Source organism: Leopardus geoffroyi, chromosome A1 (assembly GCF_018350155.1).
Source record: "Leopardus geoffroyi isolate Oge1 chromosome A1, O.geoffroyi_Oge1_pat1.0, whole genome shotgun sequence".
Lineage (NCBI taxonomy): Eukaryota > Metazoa > Chordata > Mammalia > Carnivora > Felidae > Leopardus > Leopardus geoffroyi.
The window spans coordinates 7631778-7645165 of NC_059326.1; the positions used below are offsets into that span (position 1 = coordinate 7631778).

General features: G+C 41.4%; 1 protein-coding gene across 1 annotated transcript in view; it reads right to left on the reverse strand.

The window, feature by feature from the left end:
- FLT3 (fms related receptor tyrosine kinase 3) overlaps window positions 1-13388 on the reverse strand; it is a 77337-nt gene that overhangs the window by 63166 nt on the left and 783 nt on the right. The window lies entirely within an intron of this gene.

Consider the following 13388-nt stretch of genomic DNA (forward strand, 5'->3'; position numbering starts at 1 on the left):
TGCAAAAGCGGGGAAGAGGCAGAGAGACAGGGAGAGAGAGAATCCCAAGCAGACTCTGCACTGTCAGTATAGCGCCCTATGTGGGGCTCAAACTTGCAAACCAAGAGATCATGACCTAGCTGAAACCAAGAGTTGGACGCTCAACCAATTGAGCCACCCAGGCACCCCATTCTGAGTAGACTTTTTTTTTTAATTTATTTTATTATTTTTTTTTTAATTTTAAAAAAAAAAAAATTTTTTTTTTCAACGTTTATTTATTTTTGGGACAGAGAGAGACAGAGCATGAACGGGGGAGGGGCAGAGAGAGAGGGAGACACAGAATCGGAAACAGGCTCCAGGCTCTGAGCCATCAGCCCAGAGCCGGACGCGGGGCTCGAACTCACGGACCGCGAGATCGTGACCTGGCTGAAGTCGGACGCTTAACCGACTGCGCCACCCAGGCGCCCCTCCATTGATCTATTTGTCTATCTGGATGCCAATTCCACGTTGTCTCAATTATTGTGGCTTTATAATAAGTCTTGAAATCAAGATGGTAAGTTTTACAACTTGGTTCTTTTCAAAGTTGTTTTGGCTATTGTAGATCTCTCATTTTCATGTTAATTTTAGAACCAGCCTGTCAAAACCTGCAAAAAAGGTTTGCAGGGATATTGACGGAATTGTAACGAGTCACTGGATCAACTGAGCAAGACTGACATTTTAACAATATGAGTCTTATAATACATATATATGGTATATCTCTCTTTATTTAGGTCTCCTTTAATTTCTCTTAGCAATGTAGAGTTTTTAGTGTACAGAACTTGCCTTTCTTTATCCCTATTTCATCTTTTTTAAGCTACCTTATATTTTTTCTCCCATTTCTGATTGTTAGTTCTAGAAACACGATTTAATTTCTACACTGATCTTGTGTCCTACAAACCTGCATAACTTGTTTATTAGTTGTGATTACTTTTTTGTAAGTTCCAAAGGATTTTATACACAGATGATCATGTTGTCTGCAAATAAAGACAGTTTTACTTCTTCTTTTCCAATTTGGATGCTTGTGATTTCTTTTTCTTGCCTTATTACGCTAGCTGAATCTCCAGTACAATGTTGAAGAGTAGGGAGAATGGACATCCTTGCCTTATTTCTGATCTTAGTACAAAACGTTCAGCCATTTGATATTAAGTATGATGTTTGCTAAAGGATTTTCATAGATACTCTTACTTAATTGGAGGAGGATCATGTCTATTCCTGCTTTGCTGGGAAATTTTATTAGGAATGGATGTGGAATTTGGCCAAATGCATTTTTTGGTATCTATTGAGATGATCATATAGGTTTGTTTTTGGTTTTGTTTTTTTAGTGATTTTTCTTTTTTATTGTGTGTATATGGTGAACTACATTGATTCATTTGCAAATGTTAACCAACCCTGCCTTCCTGAAATAAATACCAGTTGGATATGATGTATTATCTTGTTTATATATTGTTGAATTCCATTTGTTAAAGTACTGCTAAAAATTTTTGCATTTATATTATGCTAATTATCGGCCTGCAGGTTTATTTTTGTGTTTTTTTGCTACTAATATCCTCAGTTTGGGTACCATAGAAATGGCCTCATAGAATGAGGTGAGAAGCATTATCTTCTCTTATATTTTCTGAAAAAGTGTGCATAGAATTGGTATTATTTCCTCTTTAAACGTTTGGTGGATTCCCCAGTAAAGCCATTTACTCCAGTAGTTTTCATCATGGGAATTAAAAAATATATATCTATTATTTATTTTTGAGGGAGAGAGATAGAGAGTGAGAAGAGGAGGGGCAGATAGAGAGGGAGACAGAACCCCAAGCAGGCTCTGTGCTGTCAGTGCAGAGCCTGATGCAGAGCTAGAACCCATGAACGATGAGATCATGACCTGAGTTGAACAAGAGTCAGATGCTTAACCAACTGAGCCACCCAGGCGCCCCAAACTGTGGAAATATTTTTAACTACAAATTCAATTTATTTTTTTTTAATATATATATTTGTTATGTTTTTACTTATTTTTGAGAGAGAGAGAGTGCAAGCAGGGGAGGGGCAGAGAGAGAGGGAGACACAGAATCTGAACCAGGCTCCAGGCTCTGAGCTGTCAGCACAGAGCCTGACGTGGGGCTTGAACTCACGAACTGTGGGATCATGACCTGAGTCAAAGTAGAACACTCAACCTACTGAGCCACCCAAGAGCCCTTACAAATTCAATTTCTTTAACAGACATAACATTATTTAGATTATCGATTTTCCTCAAATGAACTTTGGTAATATATGTCTTTCAAGGTATTTTTTTCCATTAAATGGAAGTTGTCAATGTATAGGCATAAAGTCATTAATAATATTTCCATATTATCCTTTTAATATCTATAGATTCTATAGTGATGTTGCCTCTCTTGTTCCTGATACCGCAAATTTGTGTCTTCCCTCTTTTTTTCCTGATCAGTTTGGCTAGAAGTCTAGCAATATTACTGATCCTTTATTGCTCTTGGTTGCATTGATTTTCTCCTTTTCCCCCCTATTTAATTGATTTTTCACTTTGATATTTGTTTCCTTTCTTTTATTTACATGGGGCTTAATTTGTTATTTTCCTCCTCTAGCTTGTGCTTGAATTCAAGCCCACTGGTCTGAATTTGTAGCATTACAATTTAAGGATGCTAATCATTTAATAATTAATAATTTAATGCTACCAATTTCCTCTTAAGTACTGCTTTAGGAACATCCCTCAAATCCCAATATATTGCATTTCACTTTCCCTCAGTTCAATGTACATTCTCATTTGTTTTTTGGTTACTGCACCGACCCAAGGATTATTTAGAAATGTGTTCTTTGGTTTCCAAATATTTGAGGATTTTCCATGTGCCTTTCTGTTATTAATTTCTAATTTAATACCACTGTAGTCACAGGATAAACTTTGTATGTCTTGAATCTTTTAAAATTTACTGAAGCTTGTCTGCTGGCCCAGAATATGATCTAGCTTGATAAGTGTATTGTATGCACTTGAAAAGAATGTACATTCAGCTGTTGTTGAGTGCAATGTTCTATAAATGTAAATTAGATCAAGCTGGTTGATCAAGTCTTCTATAAATTACTGATTTCTTTTTTTCCCTATCAATTATCAGGGTATTGAACTCTCTGAATTGGCCCGTTTCTCCTTGCAAGTTCAATCAGATTTTGATCCATGTATTTTCAAGCTCGGTTAAATGCATGAGTGTTTATGATTTTTGTCTTGTGATGACTTAAGCCTTATAGCACTATGACATAACTTTCTGCCTCTTGTAATAGTTTTGCTCTGAAATATACTTTGTCTGTTATTTAGCTTCTCCAACTTTTTTTTTTTTTTTTTTTTTTTCAACGTTTATTTATTTTTGGGACAGAGAGAGACAGAGCATGAACGGGGGAGGGGCAGAGAGAGAGGGAGACACAGAATCGGAAACAGGCTCCAGGCTCTGAGCCATCAGCCCAGAGCCCGACGCGGGGCTTGAACTCACAGACCGCGAGATCGTGACCTGGCTGAAGTCGGACGCTTAACCGACTGCGCCACCCAGGTGCCCCTAGCTTCTCCAACTTTTGATCAGTGTTGGCATGGAACTTTCTCCCCCACCCTTTTACGTTTAACCTATTTGCGTCTTCATATCCAAGGCTGACTTTATTTATGCACCATATAAGTTGGGTCTTGCTATTTGGTTTTTGTTTTTGTTTTTAACCAAGTCTGACAACCTCTGCCTTTTAATTTGATGTGTAAATCATTGAAATTTAATGAGATTATTAATAGGCTTAGGCTTATATTATTCTTTGTTTTCTATTTGTTCCATCTGTCCTTTTTTCCCCCCTTTTCTCTTTTTCTACCTCCTTTGGGAATAATTGAGTATATTTTATGATTTTACTTAATCTTATTTCTTCAGTGATTAGCTATAATGCTTTGTTTTGTTATTTAAGCAATTGCTTTAAGGTTTATAGTATGCATCTTTACCTTAAAGCAGTCTTTTAAGTGCTGTTATACCACATTATGTATAACATAAAGAGCTTACAGGGGTGCCTGGGTGGCTCAGTCAGTTAAGTGTCAATTTCAGGTCAGGTCATGATCTTGTGGTTCGTGAGTTCGAGCCCCTTGGTCGGGCTCTGTGCTGACAGCTCAGAGCCTGGAGCCTGCTTCGGATTCTGTGCCTCCCTCTCTCTCTCTGCCCCTCCCCTACTTGTGCTCTGTCTCTGTCTCTCAAAAATAAATAAACTTTTGAAAAACTTTACTATAAGGACTTTACAATAGTATATTTCAATTTCATCCCTCCCAGGTTTTGTGTTATCACTATCACACATTACATTTGTACATAAGGTATAAACCCAACAAGTTACTGTTATTATTTTGCATTAAATAGTCAATCATCTTCCATAGGGGTTTAAACAATAAAAAAAAAATCTTATATTTACTCACTTCTGGAGGTCAAATATCCATGTCATGGGAAATAATGGGGAAAAGGAGGTCAGAAAAAGATAGCTGATAAAATAATGGAGGAAAAATTTCATTTCCAAACCTGATATAAATGTAAACCCACAGGTAACAAGCCCAACAAAACCCAAACACATGACTCAGGAAGAAAACGACAACAATATATCATAAAGAGGAACTCTTAAAAGCATCAGAGAAAAAGGATACATTCTAATAGCAGACTTACATGTATCTATGACCAACCAAAGTTCTCACAGATGCTCTATTCATTTTATTTTGTCTTTTCTCTCTGTTCATTTTGGATTGTTTCTATTGCTGTCTCCAAGTTCACTAATCCTTTCTTCTGCAGTCAGTATGCTGTCAAACCCTTCCAGTGTAATTATAATTTTCATCTCTAGAAGTTCAATTTGTGTGATTTTTTTTTTTTTTTTTTTTTTGTATTTACTACGTCCCTGCTTAGCTTGTCTAATCTTTCCTCTAGCTTCAGGACTATGTGGAATATAATATAACAACTATTTGAATGTTCTTGCCTACTAATTCTATATTTGAGGTCACTTCTGGGTCTCTTCTTCATGACTGATTTTTCTCCTTATTATGGGTTGAATTTTTATCCTTTGTCTATTAACTTGTAACTGGTTGCTGGGCATTGTGAATTTCACCTGGTGTCAGATATTTCTGCATTTGGTTACATATTTTTGAACATTTTTATGGGAGGCAGTTGAGTTCATTGTAAACATTTTATTCCTTTCAGGTCTTCCTTTAAGCTTGGTTAGGTGGGACCAGAGCAGTGTCTAGTCCAGGGCTAATTTTCTCCACTAGTGGACTTCATCAGAACGAATAACTTCTGCTCTCCAAAAATACTCTCTTAGAAAAATGAAAAGAGTAGCCATAGACTGGGAAAAATATTTTCAAAACAACCTGATTTTTAAAAAATAGGCAAAAGAGGGGCGCCTGGGTGGCGCAGTCGGTTAAGCGTCCGACTTCAGCCAGGTCACGATCTCGCGGTCCGTGAGTTCGAGCCCCGCGTCGGGCTCTGGGCTGATGGCTCAGAGCCTGGAGCCTGCTTCCGATTCTGTGTCTCCCTCTCTCTCTGCCCCTCCCCCGTTCATGCTCTGTCTCTCTCTGTCTCAAAAATAAATAAACGTTAAAAAAAAAATTAAAAAAAAAAATAGGCAAAAGATTTTAGGAAACACTTCACCAAACATAATACGGGATGACAGTTAAGCACACGGAAAGACGACCAACATCATCAGTCACTCGGGAAATGTAAATTAAAACCACCATGACATATGCTGTACCCCTATTAGAAGGGTTAAAAAAACAAACACAAAAAACATACCAAGTGATGACAATGACGTTGAGAAACTGGCAGTTTCTCATAACGTTGAACGTTCACGGAGCAAACATTCCAGCAATACAATGCCACTAATGGGTGTTTACCCAAGAGAAATTAAAACCTGTGCTCACAGCAAAACTTGCCTTCAAGTATTTATAGCAGCGTTATTGACAAATGCCAGAAACTAGAAGCAAACAAATGAACTTCAGCTGATTAATGGCTAAACAAACTGTGCCACGTCCAATAATGAAATACTACTCAGCAACAGAAAGGAAAAAAAAAAGTACTGTTAAAAAGAAAACCACAGGGGCGCCTGGGTGGTGCAGTCGGTTAAGCGTCCGACTTCAGCCAGGTCACGATCTCGCGCTCCGTGAGTTCGAGCCCCGCGTCGGGCTCTGGGCTGATGGCTCAGAGCCTGGAGCCTGTTTCCGATTCTGTGTCTCCCTCTCTCTCTGCCCCTCCCCCGTTCATGCTCTGTCTCTCTCTGTCCCAAAAATAAATTAAAAAAAAAAAAAAGAAAGAAAAAAAAAGAAAAGAAAACCACAGGCCCAAACAGAGCTATTTACGCTAGGCCAAGTCACCAAACCGGGGCTTAATACCTCACCTAATTCCAGTTTCAACCTTTCCCAGAAATGTAGTCTTAACCAGTTAGTCAGAAATGTCTTCCGGTCAGCTCCAATGAGTTAATCTGTCACAGGGGCCATCCCCAAGCCCCAAAGAAAGATGAAGCAATCCACCTAATAAGACACCCTGTATATGTCCCTAAGGGAAAGTGACCTTGTCTGCAACAACCCTTTCTTTCCTTTTGCTAACTGCCCTATCTCATGTCTGTCTAGAAAACCCTTCTGTTTTGCACAGCTCCTGGAGCTCCCCTCTACCTGCTACATGGGGCGCTGCCCGATTCATGGAGCCCTTAATAAGGCCAACTATATCTTCAAAGGTACTTCACTTACTTTTGTTTCCTGGTTACTGATATACATAACAACACGGACAGATCTCACGTAATTACGAGGCGTGAAAGAAACGGACTCAAAAGTCTCCATATTATAAAATTCCACTTACATGACCTTCTGGAAAAGGAAAAAATGATAGGGGCAGAAAAGAAGTCACGGCTTGCCCGGGGTTGGATATTGGGTATTGGGGTTGATTAACTACAAAGAAGAGTAAGAGAAGCTCTGGGGTGCGGTGAGGGGGGTGGGGTGGGACGGAAATGTTCTATATTTTAATAGTGGTGCTAGTTATATAATGATATGTGTTGGCTAAGTTCCGGGAACCGCACACCAAAAAGGGTAAAATTTGCAATAGGACAATTGTACCTTAGTAGACCCAACTTTGAAAACAGCCAAAGGAAGAATCGGCCGCCATGGAGATTAAAGTTCTTAATGAGAATCCATTCCAAAACCCTGGTAGTACTTCCCAGAGTCCAGTTCCTTTTTTTTTTTTTTTTTAATGCTTACTTATTTATTTATTTTGGGGGGGGGGAGGGAGAGGGAGGGGCAGGGAGAGAATCCCCAACAGACTCCACACTGCCACCCCGTTGTGGGGCTTGAACCCATTAACCATGAGATCATGACCTGAGTCGAAATCAAGAGTCGGATGCGTATCCCCCTAGAGTCCAGTTCTAAACACAGTCTGAGGAATGAAGACAACTTTGGAATTGGAAAAGTGTTCCCAAAGCGGCAAGATGGGCAAATGCAGGGCTAGAGTGGAGGTGGGGCTAAGTGGAGGAAAAAAAAAAAAAAATTTAGCACCAATCGAAAATAAAATTTTAGGTAAAAGTAGAATCTTCTCCACTGAAAGTGTGATGGATGCAGACATTATAAAACAAATCAGAGAATGCCGGGGCACCTCATTTTCAGGTTCCCCAAGGTGAGTCTCCTGGGGAGCACAGAGAGCTGGCAAAGACTTTAAAGTTTGAGTTTCAAGCCCCTGTTCTAAGAGTCACCTACTTGGATTGCAGAAAGTCCTTCGACCTTTCTAGGCCCCATTTCCCCCGCACCTAGTAAATGAGGGCGGTAGACAGGACTGGGGTGGTGTAATAAATCTATGTGACCAGTCCGGATTCCTGGCACAAACCTAAAACCCTTGGAATGTTCTGATAGGAGAGTCTTTTGTTATCCATGATGGGACTCTATGGAGCACACTAAAGTTGATGCTAATGATGCAACTTGGGTGGGGGGCCCTAGATGGCCTCAGGATGTGGCTGATCACCAGAAAGACCAAGTAATGAGAGGGTGGGAGCTTTCAGCCCCACCCGCTGACCTCTGGGAAGAGGGGAAGTCGCTGATAAAACGCCACAAATATTCTTGACCTCGGAGATGCAATGAGCTTCCGGGTTGGAGAGCACCCGGGGGTGGCCAGAGCGTGGCTTCCTGGAGAGGGTGTGGAAGCCCATCTCTCCTTCCCACACCCCTTGCTCTAGGCCTCTCTTCCAGCTGGCTGCTCCTGAGTTAGATCCTTTTATAACAAACTGGTGCTCTAGTACGTAAAATGCTTTTCTAAGTTCCGTGAGCTGCTGTAGCAAACTAATTGAACCTGGGGGGGTCCCCTTTTTCCTTCCTAAACCTACTCCCTCCTTTCTCTTCCCTCTCAGTCGAAGGCAGAAACTCAGAAGCTCTCTTTGACTCCTCCCCCTCCCTCACTTCCCATCAGCCAGGCAGTTGCCAAGCGCGGACATTTTAACCTCTTGGTAATTCCCAAACCCGGAGGCAACTCTGCATCTCTGTTACCACTGCCCTACTTCAAACCCTAGTCGTCCCTGGCCCGGGCTACTGCCCACACCTTGCTAGCTGGCCTCCCCGCCGTGGGCCTGTCGGCCTGATATCCACCCTCCATACAGACGCCAGAAATGTCTTTCTAAAACACGCACCAGAGCGTGCCCCCCTCCTGCTTAAAACCCCTCAACAACTTAGAGCAATGGTGCTTACTTACTCTTTCTTGAGTCACAGGCCTCTTTGAAAACCTGATGAATGCAATTCACCTGCTCTCCAAAACAAACAACGAAACACACACCCACACCCACACACCCTGATGAGGAATACAATGGATCAGTGAATTCCGCCCGGAGACTCTGGGTCTACACTGTAAAGTCCAGGTCCCTCATCCCATCAGAACACTATTTACACATTACACACTGAGCCTCTGGCAACCCAGAAGTCTTTTTTAAAGCTGTCCCCTGAACAGTCTTCAGACTACGTTCTGAATCACAACTTTTCAAAGGATAGTTACTCCACCCTGGAGGCCTTATACTTGGTCTCTCAGCCACCCAGAACAGAAGTCTGCTTTTCCATCCACTGCATGTTTCTTACCGCCGTTCCCTTTCTCTGCCGCCCTGTTTGCCTGGAATGTCCCTCCTCCACCCCTTGCCCAGTCAACTCTTCCTTATCTTTCTAGTCACGGCTCTGGCATGACCTCCACTTGGAAGCCTGGCCTTATTTTCTCAGTCTGGGTTACAGGCTCCGTCTCTGTGCATATTTCCAAAATCGAACTGCAATTCTCCTTCTATATGCCTGACCTTTTCCCGCCAATGCCCCCGATGTCAGGCTGTGAGCTCTTTGAAAGCAGGAACCAGTACTATGCAGGACTTAATACAAGTCCGAGATATGGACGGTGCTCTAAAGTGTCTAAGAAGGGAAGGAGGAAAATCCTGTGACCCTAAATCCTAATGATTTCTTTAGACTTCAGATACCGCTCTTTCTGCAAAGCACATGCCTACCAAGGAATGCATCCAATGATGAAGGAGTGAGATACTGCTTATCTCCTCTTTACAAATGAGGAACTCAAGTGCGGAGAAATTCCCTGCCTGAGTAAAGAACGCGTTTCCTAACTGTCTTGTTAGTCCTAATATATCTGCGTTGCCTCCGAGAACAGAATCCCTAACATTAGGAAAATCATAACTCGAGCAGCAAAGCTTGTGAAGCCTGAATTCAGTGAATATCTTCTAATCAAAACACAACAGCCTAGATAAATAATGACAATATCCTGTTTTAGTATAGACTGTAAATAATTTTTTGGAGGACTCTTGGCTACCATTTGACTTCTAATGACAGCAGTGAAAAAATATTTTACTGTTTAACCTTAAAAATAACAATAGTTCCTCTTTTAGGATCTTATGCAATTCCTCTAGCCACAAAAGAACACTGTGTGTGTGTACTTTATATTATTTTTAAATTTCCTCCACATGTGTTGGTACCCATAGAACAGAATTGCATGATTCAAATTAACGACCATCAATGAGTTCTGCAAAGGCTTTTACCACTCGAGGACCACTGATGGTATTAGAATCAAGGGGGCCTGAACATCAGACCACCAGGTCCGGTGTCCCATCTAAGCCATAGGAGGTATCAACCAAATGTAATGAAGTCACCTAAGTGTAAAGCTCATATAGCCCCCAAAAGAGAGAAAAACCTTTGGCCCCATGACTATGGCTACCTAGCTAAGAAGTGGCTAAGGCTGTTTTGGAAGTCATGGAAAAATCTTAAGATCACACTGTCACCTGATGAAAGCCAAAAAACTCTGCTCAGACAAAATGCCTACAGTGAGATTCACAAGAGTCTGTTATTTGAAGGCTAGAGCAGGGTGGCAAGACCAAGGAAAGCAAATGATAAAGCAGGCTAAGCTAATTCTCAGCCCCTCACACCCCCTTCCCCAAATTCTTACTCCTATTCTCTGCAAGATCCCTTTCGAAATCAAGAAAAATGATACAATACCATACTTTTGAAGTTCTTTGCTTTTTGTCAAATCAGAATCTTTACCCAAAGATGAAGACAGTGTCAGGTGGGAGAGATTCAGCAAGATTGTTATCTTGAACACTGAATGTTAGGGGCTCTTGTCACACTGCTTGCCTAGTTTCGTTCAAGAAAGGCAAGATGACAGGAACAAAAAGGACAGGGGAGAATGTGCTGGCATTAAGCCTTCCTGTGAGCTCCCCAAGGGAGCAAAGATGTTCTCTGGGAGCAAAGTGAGGTCGATACACTTTGTTCAAAGAACCATTTAGAAAATGTCTTCTTCTCAAGCCTTAAAACATGGCCATATTGAACTCTGGAACAGTCCATTAGTTTAATTTTCAATGTGAGAGCAGTTTCTTTCCCACAACCATTAAATATAGTATATCTACGTTTAAGTAGTTTTGGGGGACAAAAGTCTTGAGATTTCCATTCTAACCTGGTTAAAGTTTCTTTCATTGAAGTATGCTATTTTTTCATCTATAGATAGCGATCCTTAACCACTGTGTGGGAAGGTTTATCTGAGAGCCAGCTTTGTGCTGCAGGGCTTTTCCTGGGGAAAGGCACTGACCATGCATTTCTTAAAAAGAACAGAATTAGCTATTTATATATAATAAGTTCCCCCAGCCTTGATCTCTCGCATCCTTATACCCCTTGTGCCCAGCACGGAAATAAGTGCTCAATAAAAGTTTATCAAATAAAAAATGTTTTTCTTTCTCATACACGCTCCCTTGACTGAAAGTGCCCCTTTGGTTATAAAAAGTAGAGCCACTCTTTAATGGAAGGAAAAGAGTTCACAACTCAACCTAAAAGGATGATTTACTATGGGTAGACGCGAAGTATCCAAGAAGAAACGAACAGCCGATCCAAATTTGTATGACGGCAACAATTAGAACCAGAGTTTTAGAATCAAAGGGGACCTGAACACCAGGCCATCAGGTCTGGTGTCCCATCTAATCCAAACCTGTCTTTGCCCAGCATCCACATCTGCCCCCACCTGCTCCTGAAACATCCCCCCTCAGGCTAACAGTTCACAAGAAGGCAAATAAAGCAAGAAGAACAAAATGGGCAAAGGATGGCAATAAAATGTGTAATTCAAGGCTCTGACCGCGGACTTTTCGGACACGAATGAAAGAGACAGCATCGTACTTCTTGAACTATTGGAATCCCCCTCCTTGTACCCAGTATCCATGAAGCCATGGGAAGCACGTTTCCAATCTTTAAATCCTACTTAGAAAGCTTCATCAGTATTCACGAGGTAGAACTTTACAATCTAAGGGAAATGGGGATCACATCTTCTGATTCAAGGAACTTAAAGTTTTTAAATAGTTTAAAGTCATCCCATGAAGTTTCTCACTTTATGCTCCTTTATTCAAGAAAATCTGTAACACCAGCGAGTGGCAGAGATGTGAGGAACTGGAACTTCCAAAAGCTGCCAGCGGGAGTGTTAAATCAGAAGGGCCACTTCGGAAAACTGATGGTGTCTACCAGAATTGAATATATGCCTTTCCCTGGGATCTGGGAGTTGTACTGGTGGGCATCATCCTAAGAGAAAGGAGTCTTTAGGTCCACCAAAAACACGTAAAAGAATGTTCACAGCAGTGTCGCTCCTAATTATACAAAATTGGAAACAGCCTAAATGTTCTTCAACAACAGAATGGGTAAATAAATTGTAGAGTATATTCATATTTAGGAAGAGCACTCAGCAGTTAAAACACAGTCCCCCCCCCCCCCACACACACAAACCATTGCTACTGAGAACAAGATTGAATCTCCTAATCACAATATTGAATAAAAGAAGTTGGGCTTAAAGGAGTATGCAGGATGATTTGGTTTACACGCAGTTCAAAAACAGGCAACGCGATGGTATTAGAAGTCAGAATCGTGGCTACCTCTGGGGGATAGTGACTGAGAGGGGGCGGGGCTAGAATTGCTCTCTATCTATATCCAAGGGTATGTGGGTACATACACATACAAACACTAATGGAACTGTACTGTTGGGATGTGTGCGTGCATATTCGCTGCATGCAGATTATACCTCATTTAGAAGAATCTGGAAAGAGATGTAGGAATCTCTGAGACTGTTCCTAAATATAAAGGAACTCAGTGCAGCTTGAATACAGTTGCAAGTACTGATCTTCGTACTTCCAGAAAGCCTCTGAATGCTACTGACAAATTCACTTACTCCTTAACATCATACGCAACAGAGAGCTGACTCTGGAAAACATATTGTACGATACATTTGAAATGTACATATTTACCAATTCGCAAAGATAAATGTTTAAGAAACGCAAAATGTCTGTGTTCCCACTCTTCTCTCCCTTATGTTCCATTTCCTACTCGATAATTCTGAGTTAATTTTTACCAAAAGCCATTGGAAATAATTCCTGCACGTCTCTAATGAAAATTACTTTACGTCCCACTGAGATTTCAAGTTAGAATGCTGGAATTCTGGAGCTGGAGGAGACACACAGGGCACCTCTGTCCTCTGTCACAGGACAGAGGAGGACGCCAGGACGGGATCGGTGGGTGCCAGTCCCAAGGTTGCTGGACCAGACAGGGGCCCAAGGCTCCCGGGCTCCTCAGCGTCCCAGAAATGTCTCTCTCCTTCACCCTGACCTCGAATCGACCCTCTCATCTTTCCAAATCGATGAGGTGGCTCTAAAGGGGATTTTTTTTTTTTTTTTTGGTCTTTCTTGCATTGCCAGCTGCGCGCTACCCAGCAGATTATTTGGGAACAGTCAGCTGAGTCCTTGAAAACCCCCTCGGGGCTTAATGCCGGGATAAAAAAGAAAAAAAAAAAACCAAGTACAGCAGGCACGGACAGCTGATATTCTCATGTGTAAATCCTGCTTGTATAACATTCCCGAAGCGGCGACTC